The sequence below is a fragment of the Cryptomeria japonica genome, chromosome 8 (assembly GCF_030272615.1).
Source record: "Cryptomeria japonica chromosome 8, Sugi_1.0, whole genome shotgun sequence".
NCBI classification, from domain to species: domain Eukaryota; kingdom Viridiplantae; phylum Streptophyta; class Pinopsida; order Cupressales; family Cupressaceae; genus Cryptomeria; species Cryptomeria japonica.
In genome coordinates, this window is record NC_081412.1 from 643,255,571 (window position 1) to 643,275,282 (window position 19,712).

General features: G+C 34.2%; 1 pseudogene; it reads left to right on the forward strand.

The window, feature by feature from the left end:
- Positions 1–1,671: 1,671 nt before the first annotated feature.
- LOC131857884 (BAHD acyltransferase DCR-like) lies at positions 1,672–2,370 on the forward strand (annotated as a pseudogene).
- Positions 2,371–19,712: the final 17,342 nt, after the last annotated feature.

Sequence of the window (19,712 nt, forward strand, 5' to 3'; positions counted from 1 at the left end):
CCTTAAGTCGGCTCAATTCGTCCACAAATCCATATGCGGACCCAAACATAATGATAAAAAAAACTTCATACAAATCGGCTCCATCACTGTGAACACGAAACTAATCATTGAAATCAACCCCACAATTCCGCAACACACATTACACAGGAATCTTTGTTCTAACTGAATTATTGGATATCGAACCTTTGATCTCACTCATGAATCAACACTGGATACTGGGATCACGAAATAAGCTACCTCAAACCTCGAATCATTTGCCTTAATCACCGCAACCAAAATTACACCACCAAAATCAAGATGTGCACAATAATCTCATGCTCTACCAGTTACTGTGTTCCACCTTCCAGACTTATGCCTTATGAATAATATGACTTTCGGTAAATAAAACCTATGTACATCGGATGATGTTTCTGAATTGGGTTGCCATCAATGACAACTCCTAAGCATCTCTTATGCATCGATCTTCACCAGAGCAGTGTCTCTTGCCAACAGTTTCATATTTTCAATTATATATTTTTAAAATTAAACTTCTTTGATTTATTATAATCTGACTTGCACAATGTAGAATTAGAATTTTATTGAGAAGCTAAATTTCTGTCTATTCTAAATTTTACCATTTAATTCCATCCTTGTATATTACCATTAGATATATTTAGCAATTAGACAAGATTAAATTTTTATATAAAAAAATGTCAACATATCCGGGTACCCACACATTTGATAGTTTGCACATCATTTCATGGAATAAATGTGATCTGTTTAAGGCCCTTGTAGAGGACTAACATGGAGGTTTAAGGACAAGGAATGAATATAGTCGTGATGTTTTACACGAGAAAATACATTGCATCACTTCCTCATCAGTATTCTATATACTGGTCATTCTTAGCATGATTCCTCAGAATTTCAGATCTGGTTCTCATTTGGCAAAGTCTAGTTTTTCAGCATATCTCATTTGGCGGTTATGGCTCTTCGAATTTACTTGGTGGGAGGTCATCATGGTTTGAGGCATAATGCTATCGCTCATCCTCTGAGATTAACTGATACATTGGCAATACCGTGTGCAAATATTGAGTGGGCGGTGAGGACTACTCTTGGTGAAGAATGGATAGCGGCTAATCCGATGGCTACTCCAAACTTGGTTGCTTCAAGGATGGCTTCTATGATGATGGATCTCACCCAGTCATAGGACTACACAAAGATGATAATGGAGGCTTTTGTACATCCATCTCTATTTACATGGGAAGAATTGAACACTCAGTTGGATAACTATGACCTGTTTTCAGGGGAGGTGTGGTGGGGAGGTTTTTTAAACAGAGACTACTTCGTGTATGATTCAGTGCCAAGATCAATCTTCCTTTATTTTATTTATAGATTGGAATATGCTTCTCCTCAAACCTTTATCCAATGGGTTCAATAGTATGCACATCAAATTGGTGAGCCATTGGTTTCAATTGTAGTGGCAAAATTCAATGTTGTTGGGAAAATTTTTGAACATGCTCCAATTGACCCTCGCGGCTACCAATCTTCTTTTCCAATTCCAATGGATGTCACCTCTTCCCAAGAATCAGGAAATGCTAAATGAAGGTTTTTGTTGGGGTGGTGGTTTTGTTTGTTGTTAGAAGTAGCGTAGTATTGAACAAGACAACTTCAAACATTGAAGTTTTTTGTTAATCTGCACAAACAATCTTTCACTTTACAAGAGAAACCATCTCTAAATTGAAGGAACACGCAAATGTAGGATCCCCTAAAGATACATTTATTTCCTCCTTCCAAGCACTTTGTGCACATGTATGGAAATCACACTTGCTCTTGGACTCTCTCCCACCGAGTTAGCCATATTCAAATTACCAATTAATTGTCGACCTAGAATAGTTCCTCCATTACCTTACTCATATTTTGGTAATGCCATCCAAGTTGTGAGCACTAGTGTTACAACAAAAGAACTTTTGGGGAATGACATAGCTTGTATAACAAGGTGGTTGAATGGAATCATATCAAGCCACCAAGATTCAAACATTCGAGTTGAATTAGATAAGCCCCCCTCTCTCATTGACTTGAGCAATTTACCTCCAAATAAATTTGTGGTAATTTCTAGTTCACCCAAATTTCCCATATACAATAATGATTTTGGATGGGGAAGACCAATTGGTGTGAGAAATGGATTGTCAAATAAGTTTGATGAAAAAGTGACTTCTTATCCAAGATGTGAAGGTGAAGGTAGTCTAGATATGGAAATTTGTCTTCTTCCTCAAGTTATGATTGCTTTGGAATCCAATCTAGAGTTTCTTTTCCCATATAATGATTAATATTGGGTTTATATGAACTACATGTTATGATGTATTCTTAATTAAAAAGATTCTTAGATATGGATGTTCATTTAATACAAAATAATGATTGGAATGAGGATACATTTTGTATTGGATATTGTTTGTTATAGGAAGAGCAACATTGTTTATGCTTTTTGGAAATTAATAAATAGTGAGTTTTTCTAAATGTTATGAGGTATTCTTAATTTTAAATATTCTTCTATAGGTGATTTAGAAGAAAAAAATATTTTGCATGAGGATATATTTTATATCATATAATATTTTCAATGGGATAAACAACTCCATTGAGATTTTTTCTTGGAATTTAATATATATTATGTCTTGTTAAATGTTTTTAATACTAAAAATGAGAAATTTACTTATTTACAAAACTTACAATAGGAATATCAGCTACTAAGTATCAATGGAAGAGTAATGTGTTATTCTAATAATAATGGGATAAAATATTAAGAAAGGAGCCTCATGCTAAAGAAAACAAATTACAAAATCTACAAGTAAAGGTACATAAAAGATGAGGTGGGATTATGAAAGGACAAAACTATATATCATATTTTGTTTAACATACTTAGTTGGAGTCTTTGCAACAGTATTCTCAAATTCAATTTCAATGGACTGATTACTACTGTGAAATGATCCATCACTATCATCTTCATCGGAAGCTTCATTAGAGTGTATTGTCTCATTAATACTCACATTAGCACTTTCAACAATCCTCCACAACACTTTGTTATAAGATCTATATACCTTGCTTCTTGTAGAATAACCAAGAAATATACCTTCATCAAATCTTGATTCAAACTTGCCCAAGTTGTCTTCATCCTTTTTATATAGCATTGCTTCCAAATATCTTGAAATGACTTATTGATGTTAGTCTTTCTTTCCATAGTTCATATAGTGTCTTAGTTGTTTATGTTCCAATTTCTGTTGTTTTTAAAATATAGGCTATAGTTTGAACAACTTCTCTCCGATATGATTTAGGTAGCTTAGCTTGGCTCAAAATTTGTTGATGATTCCTAGGGGTAGAGTATTATCTCTAAATTCCATGCTCCTCAAAATACTCTTCAAATTTATTCGAAGTAAACTCACTACCTCTATTATATCTTAAACATCTATTAGTCTTTGCAATTTCATTCTCTACCATGGCTTTGAATATTTTGAACTTCTCAAAATCTTATGATTTTTCTTTTAAAAAGCTAATCCAAGTCATTCTGGAAAAATCATCACTAAGCATCATAAAATACTAGTACCTTGTACACTATTTGTCCTCATTGGTCCACATAGATTTGTATGAGCCAAATACAATTGTCTTGTAGTTGAATAGTCCTTGGTTGGAAACTTGACTCTTGTCTTCTTTCCTTCATGACATGGTTTGTAACTAGTATAAGAAGGGTTTGTGATCTTAAGCATGTCTCTTATTGCTCCAATTAAGCTTATCTTCAAAAGATCATCAAACTTGATGTGACCCATCCTTCTATATCCTAACCAAATTTCTTCTCTCTATATTGAAAAACAGTTCTTTCTGTTGACTTCACCAATATTATACACATCACTCTCTATCTTGCTTTCTTATGCAACCAACTCACTAGTGGTAGATTTTCTAATACACTAGCATTGAATGAAAGATTGTAACCCTTCTCACACATCTAACTCGCATGAAGAATATTATGTTTCAAACCTTCCACATAAAGAACATCATAAGTTTTAGTTATTCCACCATCAAGATTCAAGGTACTCTTTTTGGTAACCTTTGCAACTAAATTATTGTTGAGAGTTACATCTCCACCATCAATTTTTAAAAAAAATTAATGTTCAATTACCAAAATATAAATAGTCTGGTTACACTTAAGTGATTGGGGTGGTCACATCAACTAAACCCCAACTAAGCTATACATTGTTTACAAACCAAAACAAATCAAGATAGTTCAATATTGTATATATGTGTTCTATATTATCAATTAAATTATTCATCAAGCATTGTCATTGACATTGTCTTTGTCATCATCATACCAATTTTCCTACTCATTTTCATTATTTTCTTCATCCACTTGTTTCTTTTTACCTTTCCCTTTTTTTCTTCATTATGTTATCGTTGAGTTGAAATGAGTAAACACTTGATACAATCCCATGTAAGGGAGAGATTTAATCCCAGTTACTATGATCAAAGTTCTGGTGTGTAAACTATAAATCCTTGACATCAACATCCTTTTGGAGTTGATACTGGTGATATTTTGCATTACTTATTCTAGAAGTAAATGCACCTATTCTAAAACTTTTTTTCCACCTTTCTTAAATTTTGAGGCTAAAAATCTATCTATTGAATGTCTTATTTGTACTCTAGTGAGGAGTCTTCATCAATTATTTTGATTAACCTATCCACTAGCATCTTCAAAGTCAAGGTAACATATTCAACAATCATTAGAAATTTGAGTCTAATTTTAGACTTAGTAAGGAACCTTTCCTTGCCTTGGTATACATGCTTGTTTCTATTTTTCCATAAATAACATAAGATTTTAGTAAAAAGAGAGAGCCAAAAGCGGTTAAGACCTTTGTTTGGACCTCTAACATATCCACATAAAACTTCAAACCAAGAAACATTGTTCCTAATATCCCACCCAACTATATTGGCCATAAACAAAGACCAAATGGGGGAAGAAAATGTACAATATCCTCAATGCAATCACATAAGAGATAGACAACAAGAGAAGGACCAATAACTAGTTTTTTAAGGAGTAGCAACCACCTAAAACATCGTTTTTTAGGCTCAATCTTGCTAGGCCAACAAACTTTGAAAATATTGGACCATTCATTATTTTTCAAGGTTTAGGTTCCATACTTTGTCTACATGATAAAAAATGCTTTATTTTTTAAGAAAATATTTTATACAAAATATGCACATTGGTTTTCAAGAAGGCGGGGGGGGGGGGGGGCAGGCATCATTCCATATAAACTTCTAATGACAATCAATATTGTTCTTATTCCTTACTAAATGCTTTAATTTTTCTCTCTTTTTTACAATGACATAATAGGTTCTCTTATTAGAGTATGTCAAGTTAAAATATGTTTGCAAAGGTAACCATGTTTTAAGTTTACTATAAATGAATTAATCATTAAATGAAGACAAACCCTTAGTGTTCAAATTCTTGGCTTAGCACCTTTGCAACAGTGTAAAAAGCTTATTGTTATGAACTAAATTCCACCACATTGATTTGAATCCATATATTTTATTAATCCTTATTAATTGACTCACGTCCCTAAATTAGATGCTTGCAATTATTCCAAGCCTTCCAGATACTAACAAAAATAGGAGATACTAAAGGGACAATATGAAAAATGCCAAATAGATAATCATGTTGATAAAAAAAATGCATTGCTTTGCATTTTTAGGTACTACATCGTGAATATTATTTTTAATAAGAACTTTCTAGGGCTCATTGCCCTCCACAGGTTTGACTATCCATTGTTAGGTCCCGGAGACAACTGAGAGGGGGGGGGGGGGTGAATCAGTTGTCTAATAAATTCAAACCAAAACTTATTAACCAACTTAATGCTTAATACCGGTAAACCAGTTAAGTATGCCGGTAGACAGTGTTAACAGTAAATTGTTATACCGGTAAGGATTAATGCATGTAACATAAACATAAAGTCATCCATAACACATGACACCAATATTTGTATATGGAAACCCTGTAAGGGGAAAAACCACAGTGGGAAACCTTACCCACAATCAGATGATACTACTGCAGTTAGTAAGTGTACATAAATGGGGTCTGCACATGCAGAAAGGCCAACAGCCTAGAGCTCACTGCTCAATCACAAAAATGGGAGTCACACTGACTACAGTTGGATGGTTAAATCCAATAAGAATGTACTGCACAAAATAGCATCTTCATATGCTGGATTCAGTACCGGTGTAATGTTGATATGCTTCTACAAAAACCTAACTTTACCTTCAAATGATGTCTTCGTATATATCCCTGCTTGATCTCGCATATACCTTCACTTAATTCTTTTTCGCATTTCACACTTGATCTTACAAATAAGATCTTACATTTATACCATACCCTAAGACCAATTTTAGTAGGTCGGCTCTACAAGATATTACAATAAAACAGTTTACAAACAATATAATATCCGATGCAATAACCGATTGAACATGTTGGCTTAATGCATTTACAACAATAATAAATCATCTCCATAGCGTGCCATGCTGATCTGGAAAAGATAAACCTGATGGTGTAACCCTAGATAACTTGGACCTATTTGCTGGTAAAAGCAAATATGCAAATATGAATATACCAATGATTAATTCTTCAAAACAAAGTGTCCACACGATGTCTTCGACATTACCAAGTGTCTTCCATATCATTCCAGGTACCGGTGAACAATATATCCTGTCGGTGAACCACATACCAGTAACTGTTGCACAGTTTACTTGCTTGCCGGTGAATGTTGTTGGATCTCCAAAGTAGGTGTTGACATCAATGACAAAACCATACCAAAATACCAACATCCATTTGGAGGCCAATGCAACGCACTGGAATCTCAGATCCTTCTATCCTAGGCCCCCAAGCTCTTTAGTAAGGCAACATTGTTCCCATTTCACAAAATGGTTTTTGTTACTCCCTCTATTATCAAGCCATTATTATTACCTTATGATTTTTTTAACCTTGTTAACCTGATAGCTAGAAAATAACCAAACAAAAGCATATCGATAGAATAAGAAGCTAGAATCTTTTGACACACTTGAACTTTTCCAACCAAGGATAAATAATTCCTATGTAGATTTTTAATTTCCTTTCAATTTTAGATAACATCTAGTTCTACATATCAAGCAAAGAGGGGGCTCGCTAAGAATGAGATACCTAGATTTTTCACCACTTTCCTAGGACCACCCCATTACCACCCAAACTTCCCAAACTAGTCAAGAGAATTTTCAAACCAAATCAACAAAATGGACTTGTATTCCAAGATTTTGGATCCTGGGGTATGATAGAAAAAATTTAATCTCCTTCCAATATTATCCATGTTTTCATTGGTTAAGGTAGGAAACAAAGCAGTGTCATTGTAAAAATTCATATTAAGCAAGGGGGAGATATTTATAAATTTTATACCATGGATTTTAGGGCCAATAAATTTGATCTCAGAGCATAGTAGAGTGCTTTAGAAGAAATAACAAAGAGTGCAGGAGCCAATGGACATCCTTGTCTTATTGATCTACCAAGAGGGACTAGATCAGTTTAATCATCATCACTTTCAATTTGAGCATTTGTATCCTTAAATAATAGCCTGGCCATACTATAGAAACTTTCAGGAAATTCCATTGCCTTAAGGATGGTATGAACAAAGGACCACTCTACACGATCATAAGACTTTTCAAAATTTAACAACAAAGCACCAACTTCCTATGAATTCCTCCTAGCCCATTCCAATGTTTCCCAACTGGTTAAAAAAATTTCTAAGATGTATCTTCCTTTTACGAAGCTAGTTTATTTTTTGTTAACAATCACTAGGAGTATATTAGTTAGCCTCAAGGATAGCATATTTGCAAAGATCATGTAGGGTACATTTAAATTGGTAATGGGCCTCTGGTTTTTAATGTTAATTTTGTTCCCATCTTTTGGGAGAAACTTAATAGTACCTTGGTTGAATTTTCTTCCTAGAGAACCCATTTCAATAGCTTATTTATATAGCGCAAGTAAGTCATCTACTACCCACTTAATATTAGCTTCGTAAAACTCAATTAGGATACCATATGCACTAGGGGATTCACCATTGTGGAAGGATGGTATGGCTCTGGAAATTTCTTCTTTGGATATTTCCTTATCCATTTCCTTGGCCATATCTTCACTTGCTTTTGTGGGGATTATATCCATGCATATATTGTGTACATGGAGGTACTCCATGGTATTATCTTCAATAGAGAAGAGTAGTTTGTAAAAATTCAAGAAGATTTTCTTAATACCTTAATTATCATGGCATCATTGCTCCTCAAACAGGATAGGCCCTATAGATTCCATAAAATTCTTGAATCTCAATAGATTAAAAACTTATTTGGTGCCTTTATCTCCACCCTTAACCCAATTGGCTTTGACTCTAATTCTTTCCCCTTGGGCTCTCCTAGTTTGAAACTTCCTCAATTTATGTTAAGTGGTTTTAAGATTTTGAATCAACTCCTCATTTTTAGGGTCAAGTTGTAACTCAGATTTAGTTCTCAACAAATCTTCTTGCAGTGAGCACTCTATTTTCATTTTGTCAATGGACAATTTTTTACTATTTTTAGAAATATTTTGAAGTTATTTGTCAATCCATTCCAATATTCCCTAGGAGGGGTCTTTGACACAAATATTTAGTAATGTTTATTAATGTACATATGTCATACAAGCAGTCCAATTATTTAAGAATTTTAATGTTAAGTTTATATTTTTTTCCTCTATTATTGGCATGGCTAGTGGATTTAAAGATAATTTTAACCTTAATAAGGTAGTGGTCAAAGGGTGCTCTCGGATCAATTTGCACATGGTTGGTATTACCATCATTATTGAAACATAAGGAATCATTTTAAGCATAAAATCTATCTAGTCTACAATAGACCCTTTTACCAACATCTTGGTTTTTACACCATGTCTACCATATACCTTTGCCTTCCTTTTACTTTCCATCTAGAGGATCAAATAGTCTTAGCATCAATTTCAACCTAGTTTGAAAAAATTGTTCATTACCCTCCCACATCCAAGAGTTGCCTCCATTCTTAGCTTCTTCATTTTCTATCATTTTGAAATCCCTTCCACTGATCCAAGGGACTTTAGGGAGGAAAGATTCCATCCATTTCTAGAGATCTATTCTTTTTTATAATCATTGGATGTATAGGCATGACTTACTATAAATTGAGTGCGTTTTTTTCAAATACTACTTATAGACATCTGCTACGAGGTGAATGACCATACTTTACAATGTTGTTGCCCCATTTATGGCTAAAGAGAATAGAAATGCTCCCTTTTCCCTTGTCATTATTGCTATGGAATGTCATAGACTTTTTCCACACAAATCTTAAATTATTATCCAATTGAAAACCAACAAATTTAACTTCTTGAATTAAAAATAAATCTAATTATTTAATTTGGTTGCAAAGTGATCTCAAGATATATTTTCTATCAAGTGATTATAATCCTCGAACATTCTAACTAATACAGCTCATCATCATTTATTATGTGAAGGTTGGGTTCCTTTCAAGTTCTTATATAATCTATTAAATCAATTACAGATATTTTCCCCTTTGCCCTTTTTTCCTAGGTTTCGAGAACTATTGGTTCTACTCGCATTCTTCCTCTTCCTCTTCTCTTCTTCTGTAATACCCTCAAACCCTTCAATCTTGGGATCAATTTCTAAATATTTAAAGGGAGGGTTGAGATAGCTAATGAAAATATTCTCATTTTTTAATTTGTAGTCAAAGGGCATCCCTTCAAAATCAATTGAGTTTGAAGTATTTGATAGGTCAGAGGGTGCATTCTCATTCTTTTTATTTTCTTTAATTTGTTTATTCAATTTATCCAATATAATTTCTTGAGCATTCTTCTAATAGGGAATGACCAAAGATGTTTCAATCACTACTGGGGCATTATATACTCCATTTATGTCCAATTTTGCATTCATTAAAGCATCCACAATTTAATTTGGGTGCTCATTTTCTTTAGATAAAGTGTATGAGGCAACTTCCTCCCTTATTGATTCTGAGGTCTTCATAGGAGAGGTATTTAAATTATTATCTATAGCATATCCCTTTGGGGTTTCATTTTTATAGTGGTTTTGGGTCACTTACTCAAAGGATCTTTGAGAATCCAAATCATTAAATAAAAACTTAAAGAGGGTTATAATAATGTATTTTCCTACTATTAGTTATTAAAGGGAACTCCCTTTTTTTATGGCCATTAGATTTGAAAAGTTTTAAGTAGGAATTGAGCCCCCTAGTGCTTCTACTTCACATCTATAATTTCTATCATTTATGGAGAACTCAATAATTTATGGGATTTGGACCTCCTCATTAAAGGATACCAATATCTTAGCATTCATGTGGGGTAACGTTGAGTGGACCTCTTCTACTTGCAAGGTATTTTCAAATGGATTTGATCGACTATGACAAGAAGACTCATATTTGTGTAGACACATTTTTTACATTTGTCCATCTTGGTTTAGAGAAAAAACATGATTTCCTTTTGGGTTATCTCTATAAACTAGGTTATCAGTTTAAACAAAGATTTACCAATATTCAGATATATTTTTCCAACACTTTTGTTTGCACCTGATGATTATTAAGAAAAATAACAAATAATCCTTTGTGAATCATTCTAAAAAAGTATCTATAAATGTGAGGTGGGGGAAATAGGATTTACAAGTATATGCATGCCAACAAGGAATCTATTTCATGTCCACTGGATTACATTAGAAGGAGAATGATCCATTAGGATCAAGATGGTTTAAGCACAAAGTAGATGTAATGGTCTTTTATTGTAGGGGGAATATGACTATGAAAATTGTAAATGAATAATGCAAGAAGTAGGTCCAAATAGGTTGAAATGACCATTGTCAACATGCAAAGAAAGATAGAGAACTGGCAAACCAATCTTAGGAAAAGATCCAGCAGAACAAACTATAATTAACCTGTTGTTTGAATTTCAGGCAAAACTGGAGGGAGCAAAGTGACCAGCTCAACCTACTCTCGAGACTAAGGCACCTTTCTTGGCCCGCTCCCGACCATTTCAACTCTGACAAATTGCAAACTATAGATCTCCTCCTTCTTGCTCTATACCTATTTCTTTAGGTCAGTCACCTGTTCTTGCACACAAAAAAGAGAGAAAATATAGATGGAAAGGGATTTTCCTAAGTCAAAGCCCGATTTTAGGAATTAACCTTGAAATTGAATAGATTCGAACTTGAACTAAAAGTGTGTTGTTAGGTAGTAGAGGCTAGAATTTAAAATGGAATGCTTATACCTTCATAAACCTTCTTGGTATCAAAATGCTCATGAAAATGTTGATGTTGACTTGAATACATAGTTGACTTTAGGTGAAGAAGACCATGTATGCCATCACAAATGCATAGATCTACAAATTACTTTTAATCTTCAATGCCTCGATGCTTGATCTCTTGCTCTTGAGGACTTGAGATGTGAAATTGGTATCATAATGTTGTCTTACTCCCAATCTAGTTCATTGTTACCTAAAATGAGGGAGAAAACCTTGAGCTTATATACCTCTCTAAAGCATTTCAAGGTGCAAGACTGAGAGTACGCTAACACGATAAAACATTTTCCTCTCAACCAAGTTGACCATTAAGTGTTTTAAGTTTGGAGCTGAACACTAGGGAGCAAGGACCTTGATTGGCCCACTCCTGGGAACGAGTCGCCCTAGGCACCGCACTCCCTCCAATGTGGCTTCAAATTGAAACTTGAGGTCCAAAATGAGAAAGGGAAGCCAGAATGAAATGCTAAATAGGGTTAGATCAAGCATGTTGGGCATGGAAGGCTAGGAACACTAAAATAGGGCCTCGATAAGCAAGAAATTACATACGGATGCAATTTACAATTCTACAATAAATACCAAGTTTTTTCCCCCACATTGTATTTAAGGTAGTTATTGAAAAAAACTCTTTCTAGAAGATTATTGCTATCTAGATAGGCTAAAATATGGGGTATTCCTTAACCTATTTTCTTCATTTTTAAGGGTATTAATCATAACTTTATTATGGTTATCTCTTAAACAAAGGAATGCAAGGATCCTTACCTCCTTCAGCTTGCTTATTATTAGCCCCTCCTCCACTTTTGAAGGGTCGCAAACTGTTTCCTTTAACTTCCACATTAAATTCTGCCTTTTCTGAATGAACTTTAGGTTCTCCTACTTGCAATATTTCTTTAAAGGTTTTTGGTGACTCATTTTTTCTAACTTCCTCCCCTCTACCAACCGAAGGGATGTTGTCCATATAGGCTCGCACAAATACACTCAGCACATCTATTTGAGCATTCCCTCAAAACTAAACCCAGAAGCCTTGAACAGACCTACATAATAAAAAATTATTTTTAAAAATTTCTTAAAACAAACAACAAAGTAATTAAGAGAAGTCTATATGATGGCAATCACACAGCATTCAGGATGAAGATAAGACATGCAAAGTACACCAAAAGGATTGCAAATCACTAGGAGAGGTTTAACAACAAACAACCACATAATATTGGTAATCTTTCGAGCATGTCGTGTAACCAACTCATTGGTGTTATCTTTTATGATTTCACATCCACTAGCATTGGATGAAATATTGTACCTTTGTCACACATCTGAGTAACAATTAGAAGATTATGTGTTAAACCTTTCACATAAAGAACATCGTAAGTTTTATGTCTTCCACTATCAAGACTCAAAGTACCCTTTTTTTATAATTTTCGCAACTGAATTACTTTTGAGAGTTATAGCTCCACCATCAAACTTTTTCAAATTCATAAACTTATTTTTATCTCTTTTCATGTGACCAAAACATTTATTGTTGATGATCCAAAAATTCTTCTCCTTTTGAGCATGAAGTGTGGTCTATGCAACCATTGTGCTCTTTGGCCTCTATTCCTTTTGTTTCCTTTTTCATACTTTCTTAGTTTAATCCTTCTAATATTTTAAATTTTATCCTTTATATCCAACTTAGGAAGATTCATAAAAAACAATTATGTAATGTCTTACAATATGTCCAAAATTGTTGCACTTATAGCAAACAACATTGAAATCAAACAAAGGTACAAATAATTTTTTTCTTACAAAGTTATTCCTCCTTGTAGGAAACCTTCTACAATCTACATCCTTATTAACAAATTGATTATAGTTAAAACAATAACCAACAAGTAATAATTGAACATGATAAATTATCCACTTGTCTGGCTCTTGGGATTTGTCTTTCAAATCTTCTCTTTTGTTTATGAACTTGAGTGAAACCATCATCTTACCTTTTTCCATTGTTCCACCTTGTTCTACTCATATTTGGTACTTCCAGAGATAATCACATCCAAAACATTTGCAATTTTGTTTGTGGATTGCTTAGTTGCCTTAGAGTTCTAACTTTCATCAAATCCAATACTAGTCTTGATATGTGATGATCTTTGATTGCTTATGATCTCATCTAGAATCTTAATGTTTTTTTCCAAACTTCAATTTTAGTTGACTATTTATTTTCTCCAAATCCTTTTTCAAGGATACAACTAGCTTCTCACGGTCTTTCTCTTTTATTTTTAATTTGTTAATCACGATACTTATATCCTCCTTGCTTCTACTACATGCATTTTCAAATCAATGATTAACTTATCTTCTCTTTCAAGATTATGCAATAATTTATCTTTGGCTTTTATTTCCTCTGTAACCTTATTCTTCAGTTTTTTGATTTTATTATTGTCACGATATAGCTCTTCCATAAGATCCACCTCATCATATTCATGTTCAGAGTTCACATTTTTTGTATTACCTTTTGAAGTCTCCAACGACATGAATAGGGATCTTTCATTTTCACACTCACTTTCAAAGGGGCATTTATCATCTTCCTCTGATGATTTATTGGACCTTCTTTAGAATATAAACTTTCCTTGTTTATAATTTAGTTTGATATTCTTTTTTCTTTATGTAGCATCGTAAATTGTACGCACTTGCTAGGGTGGTACAATTTCACACCTAGTTTAGCACCCGCCTTGGTGCATTTTTCATTTTGCATTGCATTTCCCCTTTAGCACTTAATTAATTAAATTAATTAGGTCTAGGGTTCTATTTTATCATCTCCCATATCATAAGGTTGGGCCCTTTTCATTAAAGTGTGCCCCTTTCATTTTATTCCTCCAATACATCATTTAATCAAAAACCCTAATTAGGTCCTATTTTGAACTTGGGGGCTTGATTTCGGGGGTCAAAACATCTCGAAATCAGCTATAACTTTGGGATTCGCTCTAAAATCATCATATCCAACGACCCTAAAAATTTGGTGAAAAGTTGTCGGGACCATGGCGCCCGGCGTGCACACGGTCCTGGACATTTTTCCTGAAATTTTAGGAGCGCAATCCAATCATAAAATAAAGCTTAACCCCAAGAAATTGGCGGGAGATTCAATCTCTAGGTCGGCCAAAAGTTGAAATTAAGACCCAGGGTTTCATATATAAGAGCTCTCTTTCTTCATTTGAAAGGATCCAGATTTTTGGTTTCAAGGGCCTTCTATGCAGCGAAGGAGCAGATCTTTGAAGACTTCAACAACATTCAACATCCATCCATCAAGCATTCATCAATTTCATTCATCCATTTAGGGCTTTGAAGACATTGAAGAGCAATAGGGGATCACCGACTGAAGATTGGCTTGTACCCCTCCCTTGGGGTTGGGTATGATTTCATGTTGTTTTCATGTCTTTGCATAAGCCTCATTATATCACTTGTATTCATGCTTTAGATCTCTTTACATCTTGATTTGGAGCATTTACATTATCATTTGCAAGCAATTAGGGTTTACTTTCTAGGTTGCTCTAGTTTGCTTACTTGCATTTTAGGATCTTGCACACACACAAGGTCTGCACACACACTACTTTTACAATACAACTTGGCTATTCGTGGAGGTGGAAATCACCAAAGCAGGGGTTTGACTAAGGCAAAACCCTATATAGCCGCCCACCATACCTTTTCAGATATAAGTGCAGGTTTCGGGATTCGGACGACGCCGCAAGTTGCAGATCCGACGGAAGCAGACGGAAACTGAACTTCACACCAAATTGCAGAGAAAAAGACCAGGACAGGGGCGTGGGGCGCCTTGGTCCTGCCAGGACAGGGGCGTTGGGCGCCCTGGTCCCTGGGACAGGGGCGCTGGGCGCCCTGGTCCTTCTATCAGACAGCAGTTTCAGCATTTTTCTGACAGCTTTTCAGGTTGCAAAACAACAGTTTCAGGTGCAGAATCGGGACAGTGGCGCCCGCGCCCCCATCCCGAACATTTCCACTCAGATTTTAACCCCAGGTACACATCTGCATTCTCCTTTTATCCTTGTGTTTACAGCTTTTCATCACTTAATCTCAATCTTGCAATCTTGTTACTAGTTCATACTTACACTTTAGGGTTAATAGTTGAACTTGCATCATTTTATCTATCATTTGCAACAAAGGAATAGAAATCCTAGTAGGTAGCCCGTGGCTCTCTCTTCCACAAAAAGAAGTAGCCAATTGTGTGATACCTCTAGGCTCTTTCGTATTCCACAAGTGTGTGATTGAAAGTGAGATTAGGGCATGTTTGCTTAGTGTCACTTTTTCCCCCACACACTTTATCATTGCTTGCTCTATATGGACAGTTAGCCATATGATCTACTTCAGCATAATTAAAACACTTGAAGGGTAACTTATCTTTATACTTCCCAAAACCTCTCTAGAAATTTCTTGCAATGTTAGTTTCTTTCAGATCTAAATCATCAATGAAATAAAAAATATTTAGTATGCCTAGATGTCTTGAACACTACCCAATTTCTTTAATATTATCATTTACAATCCTAATGTCATATGCAGTTAGAATTTTGTGTAGTTCATCCATAGTCAAAGTATTCAAATCTTCAGCTTCTTTAATTACTAATTTTTTTTAATCAAACCTTGGGGGAAGGGATTTAAGTACCATTTTCACAATTATAACTTGTCTATAATTTCTTCACCACGTCCTTTGATGATACTAACAATTTCATGAAGATGGAATAGGAATACAGAAGCATTCCCTTCTTGGACTTCATATTTAGACTTTCAAATTGAGCATGGTGTGTTTGAAGCTTTTCTTTCTTGTCTTTGTCATCTCCTTCATAGATGTTGTTTATCGCATACATCATTTGTTGTCTTGGAATGCATTGTCTTCACAAACTTGGAGTTAGATAGACCGCATGAAATAACGTTTCTTGCCCTAGCATTATTTTCACAAGCTTTCTTCCTAGCCTGATCTCTTGGAGGATTATCTATAATCTCATAGCCATCCATAATTTTCTATCGAACATCAAATCCTAAAGCCATCAAATAGGCTCCCATAATTACACTCCAAAATGCATATTTTTCCCATTCAATAGTGGTACTGTATTTGAAGAGATACCTTCTTGAGAAATTATGTGTGCCATCTTAGATCTACCTCAAGCTATTATACTTCTTCCAAGGAACTTGGCTCTGATACAAATTGTTAGACACACTAATATACTGAGAGTGGGGTGATCCAATATATGACAAATATCAACATCAAGTTCAATTCATCATTAGGATTATTGTTGAATCTTACTTTCATATTATAGAAGCTAACCAAATGATAAACACAATCACACATCAACACATAAGAACACTAGATGTGCACAAGGAAACCTAGAAGGGAAAAACCATGGTGATAATAACTGCTTGGATCTATTGGCCAAATCTAGCCTCACAAAGATAATAAAGAACTTACAATATTTTCTATGCACCAATCCACATGAATTTCAACCTCAAATGGGAACCCCAATCCCCAATTATATTTTTAGGCACCAACCTACAAGAGACACCAATCCCCTAATCCAAAAATTGAGCACCAACTCAGATAATGAGGTACCAACCTCAATTACAACAATATATATGAAATATATATCATGTGGACCTTCAAAGCTTGGCCTTTAACATTTTTGTGATCTGAACCACTTCAAAAAACTCTCAAGTGTGAATGAGATCTACATTTTAGTTTATGCACATACACAAATTGAGTAGACAACTTGCACAACATTTGCCACAATTATCTTCTACTCACTTACACACACCTCTCTTGGAATGAATCTAGATCAAAAATATATATGTATTCCAACATTAATTACATCCTCAAGTGTGCCAAGTAAATATTTTCAACATCCACAAGTTGGCCACTAGAATAAACCTTAAACCAAATGTGCAATAGGCCCAATCCCAAAGCCACCACATTACACTAGGAGTGGGATCACACATTGTGTTACCCAACACAAACTCAATTGGTCCCAACTAAATTTGACACACTTCCTCTAGCTGGTGCATGTTAGAATCATCTTAAGCATCCATCAAGAACATCAACATAGTCAATAAACTAGTACTATGACAACTATGTCAACTTTAAATTTTATTCTTCTTGAACTCACCTCTAAAAATTGAATATATTTGTCTTCATATGTAGCCTTTATTATCTCCCAAACCACAAGCCATGAAATATTATTATGATAGAATGCAGTACCAAACATCATGTCAATATTCATACAATTTCTAAGCAACAATCCTACAGACACTTTCGAGTTTCTTTCAACAACTAAGATTGGTTTATGATGATACTAGTAATATTTTGCAAGAGAGATATCCAACATAACTTGATGTTGTCATTTTAGAACTCAGATGTCCTATTATGGCATGATAGAAGTAATTAAAATTGCAACAACCTTCTGGATACCTTGACATCAAGGGGAATATAATGATAATATTGATAACATGTTTTGCATACGCCTTTGACATCAATAAAAACACAATGTTTATTTAACATTTTTGAATTGATATAGAGGAGGAGTGCACCAAATGTTGAGAGATTTCACTAGAACTCAATCTACTTCTATTGATTTTCTCTATATGGTGCTCGTGAATAATGGAAGAATGTTTTTGCTTAGAGTTCCAATCAAATGATCTTAAAATAAAAAGTGATTGATTTAAATGACTTGGAGAGGGTTTAACTTATAAATTTATGGATGAGATGATTAATAACTAAGAATGATTAAGAGATTACAATTGATAAGAGATTTCAAGTGTCACCATTAGATTGTTACACTTGAGGATAATGATCAAGGATAGATGAAGGGTTAGGATTGATTTGGTAAAATTTAAGAAAGAAAAATAATTCATCTCATGTGTGTGATAATGACACATAGGAAAGAGTGGATAAAGATGACTCCTCTCACATGTGCAAGCGATCACATAGGGAAAAGAGACTTAATAAGTATTCTTTTACATGTGTGAGAACATATAAGGATGTGGAAATGAGATGTGTGTGTTAAATGAAGTCTTAGGATTATATAGAAATGTGGATGATTAAGATTCCATTGCAAATTTTAAAAGGATAAGTGGGGTTTATATGTGATTAATTAAATTAATCATATTTAGGGATGTACAAGAGATTGATTAATTAATTAATTAATTAATTTTTAATTAACTAATTGGAGCGATGTGGAGAATAAGATATTTTTATAAATACTTTATATTATGAAGGTTGGAGTTAATTAAAAAAACACAATAAAAATTTCATATTTATTGAATTAAAGGTAAGGAATAAGGATAAATGAAATAAATAAATAAATATTTAATTAATAAGTATGCGATAAAATCTACTATAATTGGGTGTGGACAAATTAGGTGTCGATAGTTTGAAATTCTACTAATTTTTTTAATTGGAAAAGGATTTTAAAAGTAATAGTTATAGAACCCAAGGATCAGAGGTTGTCCTTTCAGACAAAGCATATCGGTGGTTCAACCTCAATTTCCTTCCACAAACAACCCTCAAATGCTTAAAACTCCATCCTAGTCTCCAATTACCTATAAATACTTTGTAGCCTTTCAAAAACCTACCAAACCCTCTTTAGATGACTAAAATAGTAATGTCGATCACTCTATGTTGTTTGCCCCATCGTATAAAGACACAATTATGTCTAACAGTTGGAGAGCTGCAAGAAAAAGAAAAGAGCCTTCTGGACCAATTGTAGTTCAAAATAGTCATTTAGCCTCTCAAAACCTTCCAATATTATAACCTTGCCCCCCTACGAGGTCGCTTGATGGTACTTCCTTATCTCCTCCTTCCTCTATGAGACACAGATCAAGATCCCCTCATCCATTAGCAAAGAGACTTATTCTTCTAACCAATCAATTGCTCTTGCCAACTATTTTGACATTTTGACACAAGAAGAAAATCAACCCTCTTAGGCATGAATTGCAAAATTTTATCGTGGGAAGTTAGGGGGATGTCTTTAACCCACCACAAATATGGTATTAAGGAGACTATTAAAAACTGGAATCCAAATGTTGTTTATCTCCATGAAGTCAAGCATAATGGTTTTGTTGGTTCTCAAATCAACTTATCCTAAAACCCTAAGGAGTTAGCCACATTCTTATCCACAAGTTCTAGGCTGGATTTAGCCAATGAACAAGACTCAACCACCAAGGCTACGATCTCTTGCACTTCTGTCTCTACAAGAGCAAGATTGGTAGACCTTAACAATGCCTCAAAATATTATACTCACATACGGTTTGATATTGTTACATTAAGCAGATGTCTCAATGAAAATATACTGAGGAAAGATGGATAAACACTTGGTTCTGGTTACAACCTTAGTTTATATCTTATATGCAT